Source organism: Morone saxatilis, unplaced genomic scaffold, assembly GCF_004916995.1.
Source record: "Morone saxatilis isolate NCDOM2014 unplaced genomic scaffold, NCSU_SB_2.0 Contig14, whole genome shotgun sequence".
Taxonomy (NCBI): domain Eukaryota; kingdom Metazoa; phylum Chordata; class Actinopteri; family Moronidae; genus Morone; species Morone saxatilis.
The window spans coordinates 11,245,323-11,266,571 of NW_023339696.1; the positions used below are offsets into that span (position 1 = coordinate 11,245,323).

The window sequence follows — 21,249 nt, forward strand, 5'->3', positions numbered from 1 at the left end:
CTTTTTCCTGCTTGATGATAAACAAAATGTTCCTTTAAACCCTTTATGTGCATAGATCTGCTGTAAGATAATGATCTGCATGGTAGTACCTGGACAAAGGCAATAACAAGGAACAAGGACACATTTTTTTGTGCATGAACATAATAGTGCTGTTTATTGAACATGCTCATGTTTTTGGGTAATAGTGAAATAACTGCTTCTATAGCTGCCGTTATCATGCAACTGAACGGGGCTCAGCAGCCTCCAAGTGAACACAATTTCCGAGACAGAGGCCTGTTTGACAACAGTGGTGCCGAGGTAATTTACGGAGTTTCCAGATGGACTTGTTGCTAAAAGAAGCACTTTAAGAAGTATTTTATTCCCTGTTGTGAAACTGTCAGCATCAGATGCTGTATTCAGTCCCAGTCTGGCTGTGCTGTTCGTGGGGGTCTCCTAGTCCTGGCAGAGTCAGTTAATAAGGCACTACAGCTGCTTGAGTGGTAGGACTTAACACACAGCGCTATTGGCTAGCGCGACAAGTCCCTCCATAGCTGTCTGTTTTTACATGAAATGCAATAGTGCAAAGCACTCTGATTTCCATTTCATGTGGACTGAATGAATGTATCATCCCAAGAACGGTAAGACCAGGAACCTACAGCGTTACATTTCTCCACCCAAGTCAAACTCACAGCATTCAGTAAAGAAGATCATTTGAACTGTGAACAAAAAATTCAAAATTGTGTACTATGAACGTCAACCTGATCCTTTTAATCTGTGTGAACTGAACTTTGAGTGAACTTGCACAACATTTATCTGTGCAGAAAAGTACAGAAAGAGAGGAGTGCAAATGTTTCAGTCCATAGGGATTTCCTCAGTGCAGAGGAAGGAAATGTAACACAGGGCATCTTATTTACAGGAATACCAATTGCCTATAATAGATTTTGGCTTAACCATAAAACTGTTGTTTATTTGCCAAGAGTAAAGTCTTTCCCTAACCTTAAAAAAGCATTGGCATTGAACTGTAAAACTGTTGGCATTACATTTGAAGAATTGTGCAACACTGTGCCATAGATATGCAGCAACAAATCATAGAAATAAAAGCAAATTACTTCCTATTGGCTAGGGAGAGGCACATGAAGAGGTGCTTTGGAAATTGATGGCCCTTTATTTAATTTGGGATAATTTTGGCAGTCAAAAATGTATACTTCTCCACGTTTTCATTGTGATGTGTTCCATTCTAAAATGTGATTTTGATGTGTTGACAATCCCCAATGAAGATGTAGTGAAATCTGCCAGAGTTGTGTCCGTCACGTATCTGTGTCTGCTGAAAGTACAAATACAGAAGGTGTACAACCCTTTCCTTTAAAACCAAGACAAGCCTTTAAAAACAACAAATAGGCTACTGGACTGTAAGCATGCGTTGTGAGATAAGAAGCATGAAAACAGGTCTGAGGACGAGATTAAAAAGATAAAGAGGATATGTTTACAATCCTGCAGAGAAAAATCAGGGCCAAATATCTCTGTGTAAGCTACACCTGAGTGTGTTGAAAAGTGTGCTGCTGAAACTTAGTATGGACTGGCCCAAAGGAGAAGGTGGTGGTGGTGGGGGGGAGGAGGAGGAGGCGAGGGGGACTAATTTGAGAAGATGAGAGGTGACAGTCATCCTATCTGGCCAAACAGGTCTGGCACTACTGCAAGACACACCGACACAAGCACACACACACACACACATACACACACATACACAGGTAATTAAAGTGTTGGGTGACAGAGTGTCGCTTCCTTTGACATCTCAAAGTTGGAGCCGCCATCGGACACTCGCTCTGGTTTTGCTTGTCTTTTTAATTCTATGTTTTCCAGTCAGAGTGTCTGGTTTGCTGGCTGACTGGCTGGTTGACTGACAGCCTGACTAAATGTTTGTCTGGCTGTCTGACTGATCAGCCGACTGACTGACACGCTGCCCGGCTCCTCTTTTTGTCTATTTGGCTGCCTGCTTTTCTGCATCCACTGCTGCTGTGATCAGTTGTTATACACTTCATCTGTCTCACCTCCATCAACGGTTTAGAAAGCTGAGAGCAGAATGTATGCTTCCTTAAAGGCATTACGAATTTGTAGATTTTTGGTGGAGGTTGTGCCAAGCCCCAACCTGAACCAGGCCCTCGAGCCAGTGTATTCTCACATGTCAGCCACCAGGAATGGGCAAAGGTGAGACAAGAGGTAGATTCACTACAAAGAGTTGTGTGTGTGTGTGTGTGCACGCACACATTTGTGTGTGTTCAGTTTGTAATCCAACCTGCCAGATAGCTCCAGGGAGAAGGACATTCTCTGTTGTTGTTTCCCCTTCCCTGCATTCTTGCCTCCTCTTGACATGTGGCACCAGAAAAAGTGAAGGAGGAGATGGAGGAGGAGGTGGAGGAAGAGATGTAACAGGTTGTTTCATGACGAACTGATCGCCTCCGTGCTCCCTCCCAGAAATGAATCACATTCATTCCGGCAGGCACCTGCTCTCATCAAGGCTGAAAAAAAACCACACACACACACAGACGCGTGCACACACACTTGGTCTGCACTGCCTCCTTTGAGAAATCTTCCAACCACACTGCTCCGCTGTCAGGACTCAGAGCAAACAAGAGTCTGCCCCGCTATGAAGTGAGAGCAACACTCTATTTTTGAGTACAGTGGATGATGATGAGGCCACACAGAAGCTTTGTGCCAAGCGCTCAGGGCTGGGGAAGCCAAGAATATACAAAATAAAAGCAGGAGCGTGACAGCAGGAAAAGAAGGTATGCTCAGGTATTGTTTGGAGTCGAGCCTACTGTGTGTGTGCAGCGGATTCAGAAGTTTGTTACAAAGAGCAAAGTAACTCTGCTCCTGAGGGAAGCTCTACATCAGCCTGCCTGCACTGAATTCAAATATCAGCCACTTAAAGTATGTAAATACACTACATAAAACTGCAGATAGTATTCAAACTGCGTGCTGTGTTTAACTGTGCAGATACTATGTAACCAATATGAACAGATAAGTGAAATGATATCAGCCTTCCCTGTTCACAGTGTCACAGCTTTTATTAGCAGGATGCAGGATTTTAAAATACTGACATCATTAGTCCAATTTCCCCCAGTGCATCCCCACGTCCGCAAGCAAAAAAAACGTAATATTTTTCCCATTATATTGTTGATTTAGCTGGTATTATATTTTTTAGACATTTTTTCCCCTGAAATTATTATTAATATTATTATTATGTTTATATTGGACGATTTGGTAGCACAGCATTTATGACAGCTAATGCAGGAAGTATAGCATCCTAAATGCCATTGTTTTCTGTAATTTTTTGCCACAGTCCCTGTGTCTATCATTTGTGACCACTCCAACCAAAGAGTATTTTTCATTGACAAGCAATATAAGCAAAGATCAGAGGCAAGTCTGAGAAAAGTAACACAATTTTGTCTCGCAGAAATAGGTTTTTTCTGTTTTCTTATCCTGTTAATCGACTTGGGACCCCTTGTGAGGGCTCCAACCCCAGGGTGGGAATCATTGCCTTACAATATGTAACAAACCGTAAGGTAGGGCGTGAATTTGGGGTAGGTAAATGGGCGAGTAGCGCACCAGACTTTATTGCAATAGACACAATCAACAGTTAATGTGTTCCTAACCTTAACCATACCGTAATTGCCAGATATTGTAGACAGAAATAGTTTTCTAAATTCTGGATGATAAAAAAACATTGTTACTGCTGTTTTGAAGAATTTTCCAGACTGTCAGGAAAATAATTCTGGTGGAGAAATTCCTTTTCATCTAACCTATCTTTTTTTTTACCTTTAACAGCTGGAAAGAATCAGCTTTGAAACCCCACAATGAGTAATACGTCTGTAAATGTAGAACATGAACTCGTCAAAATATGTAAATTCCCAGAAACAATACTATGACATCAGTGTCCTCAGGAATCAATAATCTGAAATAAGACATTTGTTTTATATTAAAGTTATTTTACAGCAGCATTATTCTGTTCAATCAGGTGTGATTGAAGCGTGATGCTGTGCTGAAAGCCAAATATTTGTGGAGGTGAACGTTGGTAGGCAGCCGTAGCTTTCTGTTGTGTTGTTTGGAGTCAGACGAGACATTAGTGTGTGTCCCAAACACACACACACACACACCATCATCACAGCTCTTGCCCAGCCTTCCATTGAGGGTTTAGACGAGCTTTGTTAACATGATGTCAAGCAAACTTCAAAACAACCCCCATCTCAATCCTCTGCTCTCCCCCACCCCCTCCACACACATACATACATACACACACACACACACTTTTCCTCCTCTTTCTTAATCTTTTTCTCTCTCACACTCTCTCTCTCTCTTTCCATCCTTGTTGTTCTCTCTTTCTTTTAAGCGCCACCGCTTTGCTGTCAGGAGAAAGAAAAGTGATCAGAAGCTCGCAAGAAAAGATCATGGCAGACTTCTGCTCTCTCTCTCTGTCACACACACACTCACGTCCATTTGCACATACACACTATACAAATCTGCACACACACTGAACATGTATGTTCAAGTAATTAAGTCACACACATTAGACAGCTTGAGAGAGCCACAGCTTGATGCCTATTTGAAGCCGCTCGAGAAGTCGGAGAATGCAGTGTGTGTGTGAAGTATACACTCTCCTACGTTAGCTAATTAAAGCAGAGCGTGCTGTAGGGGGTCAGCAGACCTGTGTGACGCATCCCTGACATGATTGATTGTGACTGTCAGGGCTCTCAGCTGGGTGTCTCCCTGCGTCGGCCCCAAATAAAGGATTACACAGGCCCTTGGTAACCTTGGCTGGCTTTGTGTGCCTGGGTCCCGCATCAAAGACCCGGCAGGAGACATTAGCATTTTTAATGAGCGCGCCGGGCCCCGTGCTGGCGCAGGATGCCTGATCACTTTCATCACAACAGCACAGAGCGAAGACAGGAGGGTGGCACAAATGGAGGCCAGTACCAGAAAACTACATACATGCACGCAGCCGGGCACATGAATATATACTTTAACTACTTGTCAAAACTCACACAGTACTCTTCTTTTAAAAGCTGTGCACCAGTGGTGGCATCTTTTAAAGAAGATCTTCAACACACACCTCCCTCTCTATTCCTGGCCCTGAAAGAGATTAATAAAGACATAAAGCTTGTCTTCTCCGCCTCCTCTCTTCCTTGGAACCATCCTATTAAAGTCTGTAGCAGACGTAAAGGCAGGATGAGGCCCATTTTGTTTAAGAAAGTGCTCCATGTTCAATTAAACTGAGACCTCCAAGTGGCCTTCAGAAAGGTTTTAACAAAAAGACGGTGGGTGAGATTGCCTGATCTGCGCGCACTTAACTCTTTAACCCAGTTTTTCTGTATAAAACAAACACCTGCCACTCCATTCTTTGGGCACAATAAGCATGAAAGGCTGGAGTTTTTAAGAAAAGCCTAGCAGAAAAGAGAAAAAAATCAGCAGCAAAATAAAAAAGACACTGAGGAAGAAAGAAGTGCCATATCGCCTTGAGTGGAGGATATATGTTCAAAAACTGAGCAGCACACACAAAAACAACCTCAAAACACTTGCAACACCTAACTGTATTTTGTTCATTAGCTTGAGACACCAGAAACCTCTAGGAAATGATGAATAAATTCATTCCTCCTACCTTCTCTCTGGCAGAATACTGAGAAAGCAGCAACGGGGGCAAACATATGTCATTTGTGCCATGTGACAAGCACATTAAATGTTCATCACAGGAAAAAGCCTATTTATTGGCAGCTGTAGCTTCAACGCGATGCCAAGAGAAGAGCCAGAGGACAAAACAATGGAGGAAAATAAGATAAGAAGTAAAACATCATCAACAAAAGCCACAAAACTGATCAGAACGGCTGCAGCTACAAGGAAACAGGAACTAGAATATGAATAAGAGGAATAGTGGATCAAATTCAAATCCAGTTAGGTAACATCATCAGTCTATCAGTCTTTGATGTTTCCTTTTTCGCTCTCTGTGGTGCGCTATCATCACAGACTCCTTGCAAGCCCAAGACAGCTTGGAATAAACCCTAAACTGCAGAAACAGTTGCTCCAAAGCCTGAGATGCAAATTTGCCACAAAAGTGGGGATAGCAGCTAAATCTCTGCCCGTGAATAGCCCGGCGAGAGACTTCCAAGATTTAATATCCCTTTAGAAGTCTATTATCTCTGCCTGGCAACTTGCATCTCGACAAAACACACAATCCCGAACACGCTGAACTTTAAAGTTAACTGCAATCCTCGCATCTGGCACTTTTAAATAAGTAAACCTTATCAACAGCTCAGCCCAGTAAAACAAAGAAGGCTGTTTATATGTCTTTATGAGCTGTTTTTCATTTCTTTTTTTTCCCGCTTTTTAGTGTATCTTCCCCACACAAACACACACACACACCACCCCCAGTTTTTCCTTTGAGGATGACGTCTAGATATGGACATCGTTTGATGTGACTCATCAAAGCAGAGATCGGGGTGTGACAGGAGCGTCTCCTGATGTTTCCCTCGCTCTCCCGCTGTCAGCCGAGCGGACACACAGTCAGGAGCCGGGAGGTGACCACTGGAAACTTTTTATTTGATCAACTGATAGGCACACACAGGGCCTCTCTTCAGCCCAGTTCAAAACAGAAATCAAGGATATGGACATGGCAGGATGCATATGCAGAGAAAGGTTCCCTGATGGGCTCCACTCTGTAAGCGGAACAGAAAGGTGCAAAGGACATGAAGGTGTGTTAAAGCTGTGTGTATGTTGTGGTCTTTTCACAACATCTGCGCTGGTCTGCACTCTCTCCTGAGAGAAGATAGGGAGAGATGAAATGAGAACAAACAAGTGCAGGAGAAAAGAGGCAGCTCTCAGCAGTATCCTGCCTGTTGGACTTTAAAGAGCAGGAAAGAGACCGCTCAGCCTTTTCTCGCCTGCTAGCTCCAACAGATAAGGAGAGACGCATCCAAAAGGAACACGAGGGACAGAAAGAGAGAAAAAAATAAACTCACAAGCCTGTGCAAGATGATAACACTTAAAAAAAACAGACCCATTAATCTGCCAGGAATCCATGATGGTAATTACAAGCAATGTTTGTGTTCAATCAGTGTGAGAAATCAAAGATGCTGCGTAGAGATTTACAGCGATGCTAGCAGCTCTGCGAGACTGTAGGCACAAGGTGTTAAATGATAACACCAGCATGCTGACATGCTCACAATTACAATGCTGATCTAAGAAATATTGTTAGCACGCTAGCATTTTCTACTTAGGCAGAGGTTGATGCCAATGTCAATGGATTTGCAGCCATTTAGTCATAAAGCGACCTGCTGGTGGCGTCGGCGGCATCACCAAAGAATGTGTGTACCAAACCGCATGGAAATTCAGCCAATAGTTGCTGAGTCACATCACTAAAAAACGTAGGTTGGCCAAATTTTTAAACCCCCAAACTAGGACACTTCTATGTACCACATGTTTATGCACACACTTATGCACGCACTATAGGCGTTTAAATAAGAATGTGGTAGAGTACAGTTAGTATAACAACTGAATGCACTTTTCAACACCATAGAAACCATGCATGCAGCATTTTCATTGCTGCCTCGTAGCCTGTGACGCTTGCCTCTGACTCAACAACACACTGATTGATTAACACACACAGACAAATCAGTGGTTAATTCAGATGTGTGGTGCATTGTTTTTATATTGGGTTCGGTAATAATGAGTGGGACAGAACAACTAGTCACCCAGCTTGAAAGTGGGACAAACCGGGACATCTGGTCAGCGCACCGCAACCTCATGGTGGTGCTAAAGGGGAAGACCTACTAAATTTAGTTGGATTCATCCTCTGAGACCATTAATAGTTGTGCAAAATTTCAAGGAAACCCATCCGATGGTTGTTGAGATTTCAGTCTGGACCTACGAGGTGCATTGAGCTACATTGCCACTCATAGAGCCATACTTCTAGCTGAGAGTTTTTAAATGAAAATTCCTTTTCTCAATCCATTCTGGGAGTTGTTTACATGCCAAACATTAGATCAACTGTCTTTCTCCTAAGGGAAAAAGTTGAGCCGAGCGACATCATGTTCAGACCAGTTGTCTGTTTTGCCACATCAAAGGCAAATCCCTGCTTTAATAAACGGCGCTGCACGCCTTCGCCCGCTGCTATGCAGTTAATGTGGCTGGTGTGATGGTTTGTAATGGCAGCAGCGATAGGGCGACAGGCAGTGCAAGGGCAACTTTAGCTAGTTGAGCTAAAGTGGTGAAATGACTGCAGAGTCTACAGCTGCAGTTCAAAGCCTATCAGCGTTTGAATCTTAACAAGAAGGAAAAAAGGCCCCTGTGCATAGGGAGAGAGGGCAGACACCGGCTTAGATCTTCAACCTCTGTGCACACACAGACACACACACGCGCGCAAAGTCACGGCTCAGGCAAACACACCGACATCAAAACACAAACATTAAAGGGCACACAGACAATCACATCAAGACACACAGCAAGAGCCACAAGAGTGCTGACACACAAATATACAAAAAGCAAACAAGTTCATACGCACACATTAAGACATCACCAAACACACACACACACATACACACACACACACATGGCATGAGTCCTGTGTTCCTGGCTGGACAGCTGTGGGAGGTCACACAGACATGACAGTTCTGCTATCAGGCCAGCATTAAGGCCTGCCGCTTTAAACACAGCCTTTTGAAGTCACACCAAAGTCAGACACTAGGATCTCTCATCTCCCATCTCCCTTTTAACACTGCAGTGCCGACATTTCATTCTGCCACCCCTTTCATGCTCCCAGCTTTGAATTCTGTCTTTTAAAAGACTAATTTTAACTTCTTCAAGGCTGGAAAAACAGGCAAAGGCGTGTCGTTAAGATTCTTCCGCCTGACGTGCTTCTTTTTCAGCCAAGTAACGAGTGTTCAAAGGTAGCCAAGGTCCACCAAAGTAACGGCGTGCCTCTGATGTTCAGTGTCAACGGGCCGATAAACGGAGCATTCTGCCTTTGACAGGTTCTGCAGATCAGCTTTTATCTTGAGGGTATCATATTTAAAATTATTGTGAAAATAATCCTTGTAATCACCAAAGCAAAAATAATAAATTATCTTTACAGAACGTCTAACCAATGAATGTGTTAACGAAGGATTTCTTCTCTTCAACATTTGCTTCATCGCTCCGATATGATGCGATCATCAAAACCTTGATTTGTTGTTTCAGTCATATACTAAAAAGTCTTCAAACCAAAACTACAAAGAGGTTGTTTGTCTGTGTTGGTGCCAATAGACCTTTTCTCATAACTAATTAAGGCTCTGTTCCATTTAGTGTAGCAAGGCCTTAACCGAACCTTGATTGTATCACTGGTAACACTTGATTTTACATTAGCATTTTCCACATCAAAATGTTTGCTGTGAATAAGCATTTTGGTAACAATTAGTAGGAAGAAAAGTGGCATTAAGCGGTGTAGTTGCAGATTGTAAGTAACTCACTTTGAGTGTGAAGAGCCAGTGTTTTGTCAGGGTTTGTCCATTCTGGGCTGCTGTAGAAACTCTCAGCACCTATATTTCTCAAAAGCAACTAGCATCAAATTTGGCTTCCTCTAATTTTCTATAACCCTGCTGGAATAGTAACTGCTCCACCGTAAAGATGCAGCATAGATTGCAGAGAGCAGTCAGTACAAATGCATCTTTTGAATGAACTAGCCCGCAATTCACCAAGTCACCAAGTCTGTATCTGGAGCACAGGTGAATGACTCTCACTGTACCACTCTCTGATCAGAATGAGGCTGAAAACTTACCGAAAGAGCCCAAAGTTGACTGTTGTTAGGAGGTGAACTCACAGTCTATGGATGAGACGCACATTCCTAAAGGCTGGGTCATGCTCAAAACGAACAAGTTTACAACTGTGTCAAGTGGCCAATCGAAGTCGGGGTGAAAAGCCAGTCGTCAGAGAGAAGGGTGGGACAAGATGACTCATACAAACGGGGATAACAGCACACACTTTCGGACGGCGTCTATCCAAAGGCATTTGTGGTATTTCAGTTGCTTTTACACATGAACAGTGACAGCAGTAGAAAAGAGAGGTTCAAACCCTGCCCTGCTTTCCTACCTCTCCACACCTTGCTAGTTGCTGTGACGAGTGGGCACACTTGTCGGATTGTGTTCTTCGGAAAAAGTTGTTGGACTCCCCAGACATTGGAAAGGTGTGGGGGGAGAGTATTTCAGACTCTCTTCAACCATCTGACAGACACTCTGGGTAAAGCGTACTGACACCTTTGGACACTTTGTATGCGCATCCATTAACCTTGATCTCCTCCTCAAGACTTTTTGCATTGGTAACATAAAGCTCATTGTAAGATGTTTGAACAAATGACTAATGCTGTTATTTTTCCACCATAAACAGATTATAGAAGACATTTATAGGAATCATTTAATTCCCCTGGTAGAATAACCTTCTTGTCTAACTCAGAAGCCCACTTTGTTGGACGGCGCCGTATTTCATTGAAACTCAAAATAAGCGACGACAGGCTGAGTTTGAGGTGTTGAAAAGTGGTCATCACAGAGCAGGGTGAGAACCCTCGTTCGTTTGCTTTTGGGTTGGAATAGCTAACTTGTTTTGGTGTGTGTGTGTGTGTGCCCCCTACCCACTACCAAACACACACACACACTAATACACCCCTCCTCAGCCCTCCTCTGTAGCTGACCCAGTCTAATTTTTCTGTTTACTCCACTCAGTGTTTTGCAGTTGAACAGATCAAACGCGCTGCTAAGCTGTGGGTTTGTTTACTTCAGCTCTGACCCACGCCCAGCCAGGGACGCGCAAGCACTCCAGCACTTTTTCCACATTTGGCATTTTTTTGCTTTTCATCTGGATCACAGCCTTCTCCTCCCTCCCCCTCCCTCATTCCTCCTTCTGATGACTACCCCTGCCCTCTTTGCCCCTGAAAAGTTTTGTTCAGCAGACACCCAAGATTTTTTGTGTGTAGAAATCCAAATGTAATCGATTACCCCCTGTTGCTTTTTCCCTCCTGCACCTGTGGAGCCTTCATCCGCAGTCACACTCCTCATGACTTCTTTCATCACAATTATGAAGGTTTTTTTTCTTCCCACACATCCTCTCCATTTTTCCCTGCCTCTGTGCACATTGCCTGTTATCCTTTCTAATTCTCTGCTTTGAAACAATTCTCCCCTCTTTGTGCGTTCTCCCAGTCACGCACAAGTATACGCACTCCCCTGCAAGCAAATGTGTTCACATGCATGCTCACACGTATGCCGATGCAGGCTGTGTGTGATGTGAAGCCAGGTCTGTTCCTTTCCCAGGCAGACCAGCAGGAGTGAGGACCCTCGGCTCGCAGTTCACCTCCCTCCTTGGCTCTTTTCTTTCTCCTTCCTCCCTTTCTTCTCTTTTTTCTTTCCAACAAGGTAGAGGCAAAGGACGGAGAGATTACATCACTGAAGGGGAGTCCAGGATGATGTAGAACTGTAATGTAATGAGCCAAATAACCAGCAGTGATGATTGTGTAAGGCCATGTGGTAATCAAGTAATGATTTTGACCACGGCCTTCTCCATCTTCAAAAGCTTACCAGCATGGATCTTTTTCAGCTGTTGTTTAATCACTGGATACAGGATTAAGTTCTTATGGTGTGTTCTTAAGGGGTTTTACAGCTCAAGAGAAATAGTAGTTTTTAAGGAAATTGGGAATTTTGTAACTCTCCTCTCCTGTTTTAGCCAGTGTTTCATATCAAGACTACAGATTCCAAAATGTTTCAACTTGACTCATGTTGGTTATAAAGTTTATCTATTAATGTTTAAATTATGTTGTTCTGTTGTCCTATTTATGTTTTTCTTCTTGTTGTGCTGTTCATGTTTCATTGCCTTTCATTTTTCTTGTGGTGCACACACTGCATTATGTAATAATCTGACACATTTTGTAATAAGCAGTCTGAACCCAATATGTAATAAAAATGTGGGAGTTGCCCTTTTTTAATGAACTACATTTTGAATGAGCTGAAGCTTTTTGATGGTCTTTTAGGGGAGCTCTTTATTTGTAAAATGATAACAAGTTGATCTTGTTTATGTGGCTTTTTAGACGCAAGAGTCAACTATAGCACCACTACAGGTCATACAACAGATTTAATATTTGGGTAAGTTTAATTAAAATTAATTAAAAATGTACAGATGTAGATATTATTATATTGTCATCATAAAAATGTGTGAAATTTTGTAATAACCACCACAATATGTAATAATTTATTACAAAACAAATGTATTATGTATGTTTTACTAGTCCACTTACTAGTTTTTCTCCAGAGTTTTCCAATGAACATAGTGGGGTGCTGGTGACATTATACTCATTCATTGAGCCAGACCGTGAGATGTGATTAAAAGCAGAGTGGACCTTGAGCTAGGATGTTTTTGTCAAATATAAAAACAGTGATTCTTTGATTATCAACTCATTCTTTTTCTAATAATTGGCAGGAAAGTGTTCAAATATTTTAAAGATGTCACATGTTTGTGAACCAGTTCTACAGCTAATTTGATATGTTGTAATATCCTCAAGTTATCGTTGAGCAACAATTAAAGATGATAAATTAAATGAACAGTGCAGCTAAGAGGAATATAGTGAATAAAGATATAATGGTAACTTAGCGATAATGGCGTTCAGTTTACCTACTGTACTCTGCCCAAAAGGCTCCCCAGGTTACACTTGCTATTTATAATAGTTGATTAATTGGAAGTGTACCACTGTCTGCATTTTCCCTTTTTCCACCAAATTACATAATTTTATTTATTTATTTTCCAACTAACTTCCTAGGAAACTATAGAGAAACTACAAACTATACTATACTACACTACAAAATAAACCTGATGATCTATCCTATAAAGTACTTTTTAATGTATTCTTTGTTTGGGATAATTTTGCCAAAGATTTTATCACATTAAATCATTGCCCTTGCTCTGTGGCCTTTTAGTGTTTTCGGGGGGGTGTGAACATGTAAAACAGCTCATTACCCAGAGGGCTTTGGAATGATGTGGGTGTTGCTTGTATCCAACAGGCTGAAGGGGGGGCTGTGGTGTTCACGTGGTTCACAGTCTAACTTTACTACATACTGTAGTGAATTCACAGAGCCCCGAGGCATCATGCTAATATGCTCCCACACAGTTACATCCAACAAGAAACCTGATCTAGGACATAGGAGATGTACTGTAGAACATTACAAAGGAAATATGATAGATTTGTAATATGAGAATGTGCGTCTGTACTTCAGTGAAGAAAAAAAGCTCTCTGATTTGAAAATAAAGAGGCTGATTTGTTGTGATCCTGCTGTGTTTATCGGCAGGCCTCGAGAGCATCCATATTGTTTAATAATTAGTGGGATGTTTAGTTTGTAGATGCAGGTTGGAGCAAAGAGAAGCCAGACCCACCATCTCTGCATGCAGCGCCCCAAACAAGAACCACATGTCCCAGTCCTGGTTCTTTAATTCTCTCTCTCTCTCATACCCCAACTTCCCTCTCTCCGCCCCATCCTCATGCTACAGACTCTCCCCAGCCGCTCACCCTGGGAAAAAACGTGGAAGCTCAAAGATTCAAAAACACATGTGGTTAGCCATAAAACTTCACATGCACTCTGTGTACCCTAACCCCCCTCCAACCCCCAACCCCACGCTCCCATCCCCTCCAACCACTCAGCCAACCGACACACACACACATCGACCTACAAGGAGGGAGAAAAGTCATACATAAGAGGAGACGTGGAAACAATGGGACGAGGAGGAAGCAACATCAGGCAACAATCTGAGCTGTCTGTGGTGGGGAGCAAAGACAAAGAAGTTTGGGGGGTTGGTGGTGGGACAATGGCGACAGTCAGAAAGAAGGTGACTGCAGGCTACCATTCCTGCACGGGCCCAGAACAATGCCTATCTTGTGGCTTGGTGGGGCTGCGCTGTGCAATAGGTGAAATTCAAGACAAACGTAAACACAGAGCGAGGACAATGGTGCTAACTCTCTTTACAAAAGATGCTTTTCCTACAGCTGCAGGGAGGATGCACACAGAATCCCCCAGCGCGGACCCGGCTAGCTATCATACCTCACGTCCTCAGTGCCCTTTTAGCAGCACAGCATCCGATACTGCAGCACTATACTGGTGGCGGATTGGGTTTCTGTCCCTCAACGTCAAACCCTGTCTTCTTCATTTCCCAAAAGCATTTGTGAGATACATAATCTCTTCAGATACTTGCCATGTGATTTGGGAGGGAAATATAAAGCCTTCTTTTCTGTCAGTACTGTTTGCGGAGGGAAAAAAGCCTACTTTGGAAGATTCGTTTCAACCTTCAAATGTTTTGGTCACATATGTTGGTTATTAAGTTACCAGGCGCTTGTCTTCCAAAAACAAGAGCAATCCAATGTATTGTTCAAAGCTTATAGACATAGGATATCTTCTTTAATGGTATTACTTCACTCTCCTATAATGCATATCAAGCGATGCCTATATTCCTCTCTTTCAGTTAGGCCTATACCAAATTTAAACAGTCTTAAAGCAACAATATTAACCCTGCTCATTTCTTTTTGATGGATATGTGGTTCTTCTCGGCCAAGCAGCTGTCATCTAAACATGTCAGCAAATTTGGCATTGCTTGACACTGAAGACGCAGGAGTCTGTCAATGGTTAAAGCGCAGTATCAGGCAGTATAAAGTCACGTGACTGGTCACATGGTAAGGGGATCATCTACCGCAGTGGCGCCTGGCCAGGTTCCAGACGAGGCCCCCTGGTTGACCACAGTCCCATGGCTGTCTGGGTCGATGCCTGTGTGGAATAACTCGCATGGCTGATCCAGGTTCCAAATGAAGGGGTTCAGCACCCAAAATTGGGGGTCTCATTCTCTCATATCCGTCTATGGTGGAATGATTGGAGTGTATTTAAACGAGGTTGAGGTTCGTGGTGACAGACAGTGAGCAGAGTATTTTCCCATGTCTTCTCTGCTCAGCTGTGCTCTGGTTTGATGTTTTAGACTCTAGATTAACCTACACTGTGTTTAAAACCATATTGCCATGTTTTTTATTGTAATAAGATCCTTCATATTTTAGATTGTTGTTTTTTTTAACCTACTGAAAAAGGCATCTCCGGTGCTTTGTAATGGATTTTCTTTGAAGGTGGTCAAGGTCACGTCTTTTGTACTACAGCAACCCATTTGGAAAGTCACAAGCCCATTAATGACTGCATATGGACGTCAAAGCCTTGCCTCCACCAATCAAAGCGCATCTGTGTGATCCTGGTTCCACTTCCTGTTTTCCTGTTCCTGTGTGCCGTTGTTCACAGTCAGAGCCTTTGATCTCGCCTCATGTGGGCGGGACAGGTAACAGACGTTGGATATCATCGGGGAAACAATAGCAGGCAGCGATGTGGACATGAGGGGGCCGACGTGACAGGTTGGCACAAAGTTGTGCCAATTCATTACCGACCACAGCTGATTTACTAAAGTGGTGAACAGTCAGCGGCCCAGATAGCTGCCAGTACTTATTGTATACGATGAGTGCCTCCTGAGGGCAGGAATGTATGGATGTGACATAAAGCTGGAGATTTAGAGAAGAAGATTTTTCAGCACTTGGATGGTGCTTTGTTGTTAATATACATCAGAAAGTCTCAGTCTGTAGTTTATATAAGGTCACTACTATGAAGTGGCTAGTATGGGGACAAACATCATCACACAGTTGGGCTCATTGAATCCACACGAGTCTAAGCTTTCCAGTAATACTCAATTTACGCAATCCCAATACTGTTTAGGGATCCCAGTATGCTAAAATAGATTCAAATACACCATTTATAGGTGAAAAAAAAAACACATTTATACTGCATGCATTGCTTTTGACTACAAGAGACTCCTCTGAAAATGGCCATGCCAGTTTTTCCTTCACCAATATTTAGCTTTGGAGTGTTATTTAGCCCACTTCCCGACAAGTAAATCAATGGATACCTTCGGTCCCAGTGCGTTCAATGGCATCTCATGGTTTTTATCATTGAATGGAGTTTGCTCAGTTGACTCGTTATATTGAGGCTGGATTAGCAATGAGCAATGTGGAAATATGTCCCATGGACCCAAACCTCCAATGGCTGAAAAGGCTTTGGTTTACGTGTTTATGTGTCTATGTATTTGTTTGGGAATAAGCACCACTGAAGAACACCTTTAATATTTTTTGTTTATTATTGTGCTCACATGGTGCATTTTCCTAATAATGTTAGCTGGCCATTCATCACAAGTCAAAGGAATTTAACTTCAGTTATGTGATAATAGGCGGCCGTGAAAAATGTGCAAACTCTGTGATACGCTGATTAAGACTATGAGATGCTGTTTAAAGCTCTGGGAAAAGCTAGTAAGTGGATCTTGAGTCAAGATTGTTTTATCAGATTAATTTAGTTAAGTTTTCTTTTTTTACTTTTTTGCTGAAGTCTGAAGGGTCATTGATGATCTTCAACACAAAAATGAGCACCAGACCCACAAAATAATCATAAAATATGAGAAAAATATTCACAAATAAACTTAAAACTCTTTGTTAGTTTGTTTTTAGCAACACTAAAAAGCCCAGAAATCTTAATACCCACCCAAAAAGCACCTGCATGTTTGAATAGCAGTCTAGAGCCTACGTAACCCAGAGCGCTCTTCAAAAAAGATGACCCCATCTAAAATAGTCCTCTATACAAAGATGGGTTCACAAGGTCTTCTGACAGTGGAGCGCCGCTGAGTGAGAGCCTCTTAGTTCTAAAGAGTCCAAAGGATGGCCTTCAAGTGTATGCACTGACCTTTCCTGATGAAAGGGTTGAAAATGGTATTTTAACAATATCATGATGCCCTTTCAATATGAAAGGGAGCATAAGCAACACTCTTAGCCAATGAAACTTAAAAGGAGAGAGGGTGGCAGAGGAACGTGGTGTGGCAAATGTGTGTGTAGATATCGGTGTGCGTGTGTGTTAAGCTATAAGCTATTACATATTTAAATTAAATAAGGCGTCATGTAAGGTAATCTGGTGTATGTATGATCCCAGCTTTCTTTACATCTTACACATGTGGGGTCTCAGCTGATACCGCAGGAGAAAAGCTTAACAAAAGCTGGGTAGGATTCATTTTATGATGTGTGTTTGCTCTAAAAGTATGACGACAATATTATACTTTTTTTTTTTTCATATTGTCAACAAATCCAATAAAAAGACCAAAACTAAAAAGGAACTGATCCCTTTAATAAGTATTGCCTGTGTAACCAAAGCCTTCCTTTGTGCCATTAACTTACAAAGCACAGAGCCACACCGTTGCTACTCACTAGCACCAAATGTGTATTAATCCACAGTTGAAAATAGTCCCCAAGAAATAAAAACCTCAGGGTCCAGCTGTCATAGGAAATTAATGAGCCTTTTAAAAAAACTACATACATCTACAGTTGGAAGAAATGTTAGTCTCTTTGTGGGATTTGTTGATAACAGAAATGTAATGTTTTACCTAGACTCTGAATGATCAATAACTCACATGACTCGCAGCTTTTTGTTACACCTACAACTCACTTTATACCTGAGATTTGAACTGTCTTAAAACAGTTGCCCTTTTGAACATGTATGCAGGGTTTTTTTCTCTCCTACCATTGCTCATACAAGCCATTAAAAGACGCTTTCCTAATACACTCTAAATGTGAGTCCTCATATTGCACAAAGATATATTTCAAACTTTATCTGAACTTTAAATTAGACAAATCATGTAGGTATCTTCCAAAATAACATTCTTTTTAGTATAAAATGTCCTGTGTTTGTCTTGAGCAGTCTGTTTTCATCATCTATTCAATGGGACCCTAATTACATCTGAGCAAAAGACCACATTACACTCACACACAGTTCATGAAGTGCCACAGGAGGCCAAACGGTTAACCATGTAAATAAATGTGTAAAATGTGAAAACACACACACACACACACACACACACACACACACACACTCTCCCTCTCTTCCTTACACTAGAACACACAGAGGCTCTGGTGGCCAAATTAATGCTGCATGTTTTAATTTCCAACAGGGAGTAAATTAAGAGCTGATAATGGATGCAAATGTGGTGGAGATTTCTCACTGGATCCAACAAGTTGCACTCTTCACAGCGGGGAGTGTGTGTGGTAAAGTCTGTTCTAAACACACACACACACACCAATATACCAATTAGGAGGTAGGAAAATCCATAGAAGACCCAATTGCAAGACACACACAAAACCATAGGAAGCCATTTGCTAATTTGAAAAATAGAACATTTTAATAAAGGCTACATCTCTTCATAATTACAATAATTAAAGTACCGAGGCATCTTTTCAACTGAGCTCTATAGAACGCATAATTTACAGTTTACAAGTGGAGCCAAGGAAGCCATGAAAAATATTATGAAACATAAACATGATGAAACGGATACTAAAAGGCATAAAAATATCTTTTCAACATAAGGCCCCTTGTAAAAACCAAGGGAGTAATAGGACCCTGAAAATTGGGTAAAACACGGCAAGAATCCATGTAGGCACAGGTACTGTACTCAATTACAACACTATGGACATAGTGTATATCACCACCATCATCATTATCATCATCATCATCTGCAGCTCATAGTGCAGGCTTCAAATACACACAGAGTAACCCTACTCAAAAAGCAACTCACTCACACAATCACATAGGTAAGCACGTTGGGGAGCACATTATAGAGCATTTTGTTGGTAAATATTAATATGGGTGTAAACACATTTTGGGGACTCAAGGACCTGTTCAGGGCAGTTTCCTCTTAGTAAATACGTAGGCTATTTGTGCGATGCCTGCGCCACTGAAACAAAGGCACTAAGACGCGACAGAATCAAGGCTAGCTGGGCAGAGTCCCAGAGTAGGGAATTAAACATTAATAGCATTTTTGCTCCTTTTTCATAGTACACTCAGGGCCCTTCAGAGCACATGGGGACACAGCCACAAATAGCACTGCAGTAGTAAATATATTATCAAACTTTTTAAGTGACAGAGAGCCATTCTCAAAGCTTCAGCAGTAAGCTCTCCAGCCAAGAGATCAGAGATGTCCCACTAAATCTCCAGGAACAGGAGTCGAGTTTACAGTTCAATATGAGGGGCAGAAAATGAATAAAACCCATTTCCTTTGCTTGAGAACTGATGCTCAGACGGAGGGGGAAAAAAACAACAAAAAAAAAAACACGGATGTGGAAAAATTGGAGAAGTTTCTCCAACTCCAAGCAGCTTGTCCATGGAGGAATAATAGGGTTGGGGCAGGGATATTTCCAATAAATAGCTATAGAAATCTTTACACAGCAATACGAGCATCACATTACAATGCAAAGTACATGTATATCTGCATATACATATTAGCGGTGTGCTAGCAAGTGCCTGTGGGCAGACGCTAGCATAGACAGGGTCAGGTAGGCTTGTCAGTCTCAGATTTAAACCCGCTGCCCCCGTTTCTTTGAGGAGTGGTCATTTCACCTAGAGTCTCTATTGTTTTCTCTTCTGGAAACACAAGAGATGTTTCAGTCCAGCAACACACAATCTTTTATTTTCTTCACTTCAGGGCGGGCTGTTCACGTGATAGTCCTGTAATAGCGATAACTTGTCCTCCTTCCTTTTTCCGTCTTTCATCCGGTCCAATCTGCCCAAACCTTCTTCTTCTTCTTCCTCCTTTTCTTCAACAACATCTCCAGTCCTACAGTCTTAGCTTAAAAGACACATATTTTTTGTGTTTGTTTGTGAGCGTATGAAGGAGTACATCCATTAAAAAGGTGTGAAGGGTCCGTAGGAGAGTAATCCACAGCACGGGGGGGGCAGGTTCTCACTCCATCCTCTCCACCTTGCCCAGGATCTGCCCTCATAGGTGAAGGGAGCAAAGGAGCCGTCGTCTGACACCTCTAAACACCGCGCACGCACTTCAAACTCATCGCTGGCCTTTTTGAAGTAGTACCTGCAACAAGAGACCAGAGTTAACACCCAAAACAAAAAGCCTTTTTTTTAACACAACAAGCATGTTTCAAGATACGCGTATAAAAAAAAGGCAAAAGAAAGACCATAAAATCAAACAGCTTGGTTGCCACCCCCTATTGGTTCAACCCTTTTTAAAACTCAAGCCTCATTTCCGAATCCATGAAAAAGACCACTCAGTACAAACCAATCAACACAAGCCTGCTGGAGACCTACAGGACTCTGGCTTCTCCAGGGTTGGGTGGAAACCGCTGCTAAAACGTCATATGGGTCTAAAAATAAGAGGGCTCGCTACTCTTCATACCCTCCCTCCAGTCCACTTCGTCTCTTTTAACTTGTTGCAATTTCCTTTTTCTCCATCATGTTGTTGTTGAGTTTTTGCCCTGGCTAACAGGGCCAATTAGGCACAGCGTTGCAAATGAAGGGGTCCTATTGAACAAAGGCTGGAATTTTGGTGCCTGCAGATCTAGCCTAGTCATTACACCCCCTTCCACCCCAACTCCTACACACCGCTCGCGCACACGTTAGAGAAACACGCGCGGACTCCATCATCCCGGTTTAATTATTACAGGAACAAAGGAAGAGCAGAGACAAAGTGGTTCGAGAGAGAAAAGCAAGTACACCACGCCTTCCTATATCCCCATATAGAACAGCAAATGAGATCTCAGCATGAAGCCTATAGGAGCAAGCCGATAGAAACAAAACAATAATACAGACAAAGTGAGTGCGCGTGACATGAAATAAAACATAGAGCTTCTCGTCAGCCATGCTTCCTGCCATTAATAGATGCAAACCACCCCCCAATTTTTAGAGGAAGAGAAACCAGCAGGGGTGGCTTGGTTGGTTTGGTGGGGGGGGGGGGCCTCAGAATACACTCATTAACTATGTAATGGAAAAATGCCTCGGTTTGCTCCATGTGTGGGGTGACTGGAATGTGGGTATGTTTGTGAGCATTTTGTTTTTAATGAGATGGGAGGCTGACAAAGTCGAACATGCAATACTTATAAAAAGAGAGCTATAGTCTTTGAAAAAAATAAATAAATAAAAACAATTAGATCCCTGCAAAGGTGCCTGGGTGCACGTGCGCCAATCAGCATGAGGGTGGTCACTAATAAAAAGCAGCTCCATTTGAAATACAGGAAGGCTTCAACTAAACGGAGTACAGGGGGTCTCTCCTGTGAGTAAATAAGACAAGGTAGGCAAATAAGAAGACATGAAAGAGCAAAAGACATGTAATAATTGCTTCTTCCTTCCCTATCTGGAGGAGGAAGAAGAAAAAAAAAAA

At 42.3% G+C, this 21,249-nt stretch overlaps 1 pseudogene; it reads right to left on the reverse strand.

The window, feature by feature from the left end:
- Window positions 1-18,267: 18,267 nt before the first annotated feature.
- Window positions 18,268-21,249, reverse strand: part of LOC118323157 — a 20,339-nt pseudogene continuing 17,357 nt past the window's right edge.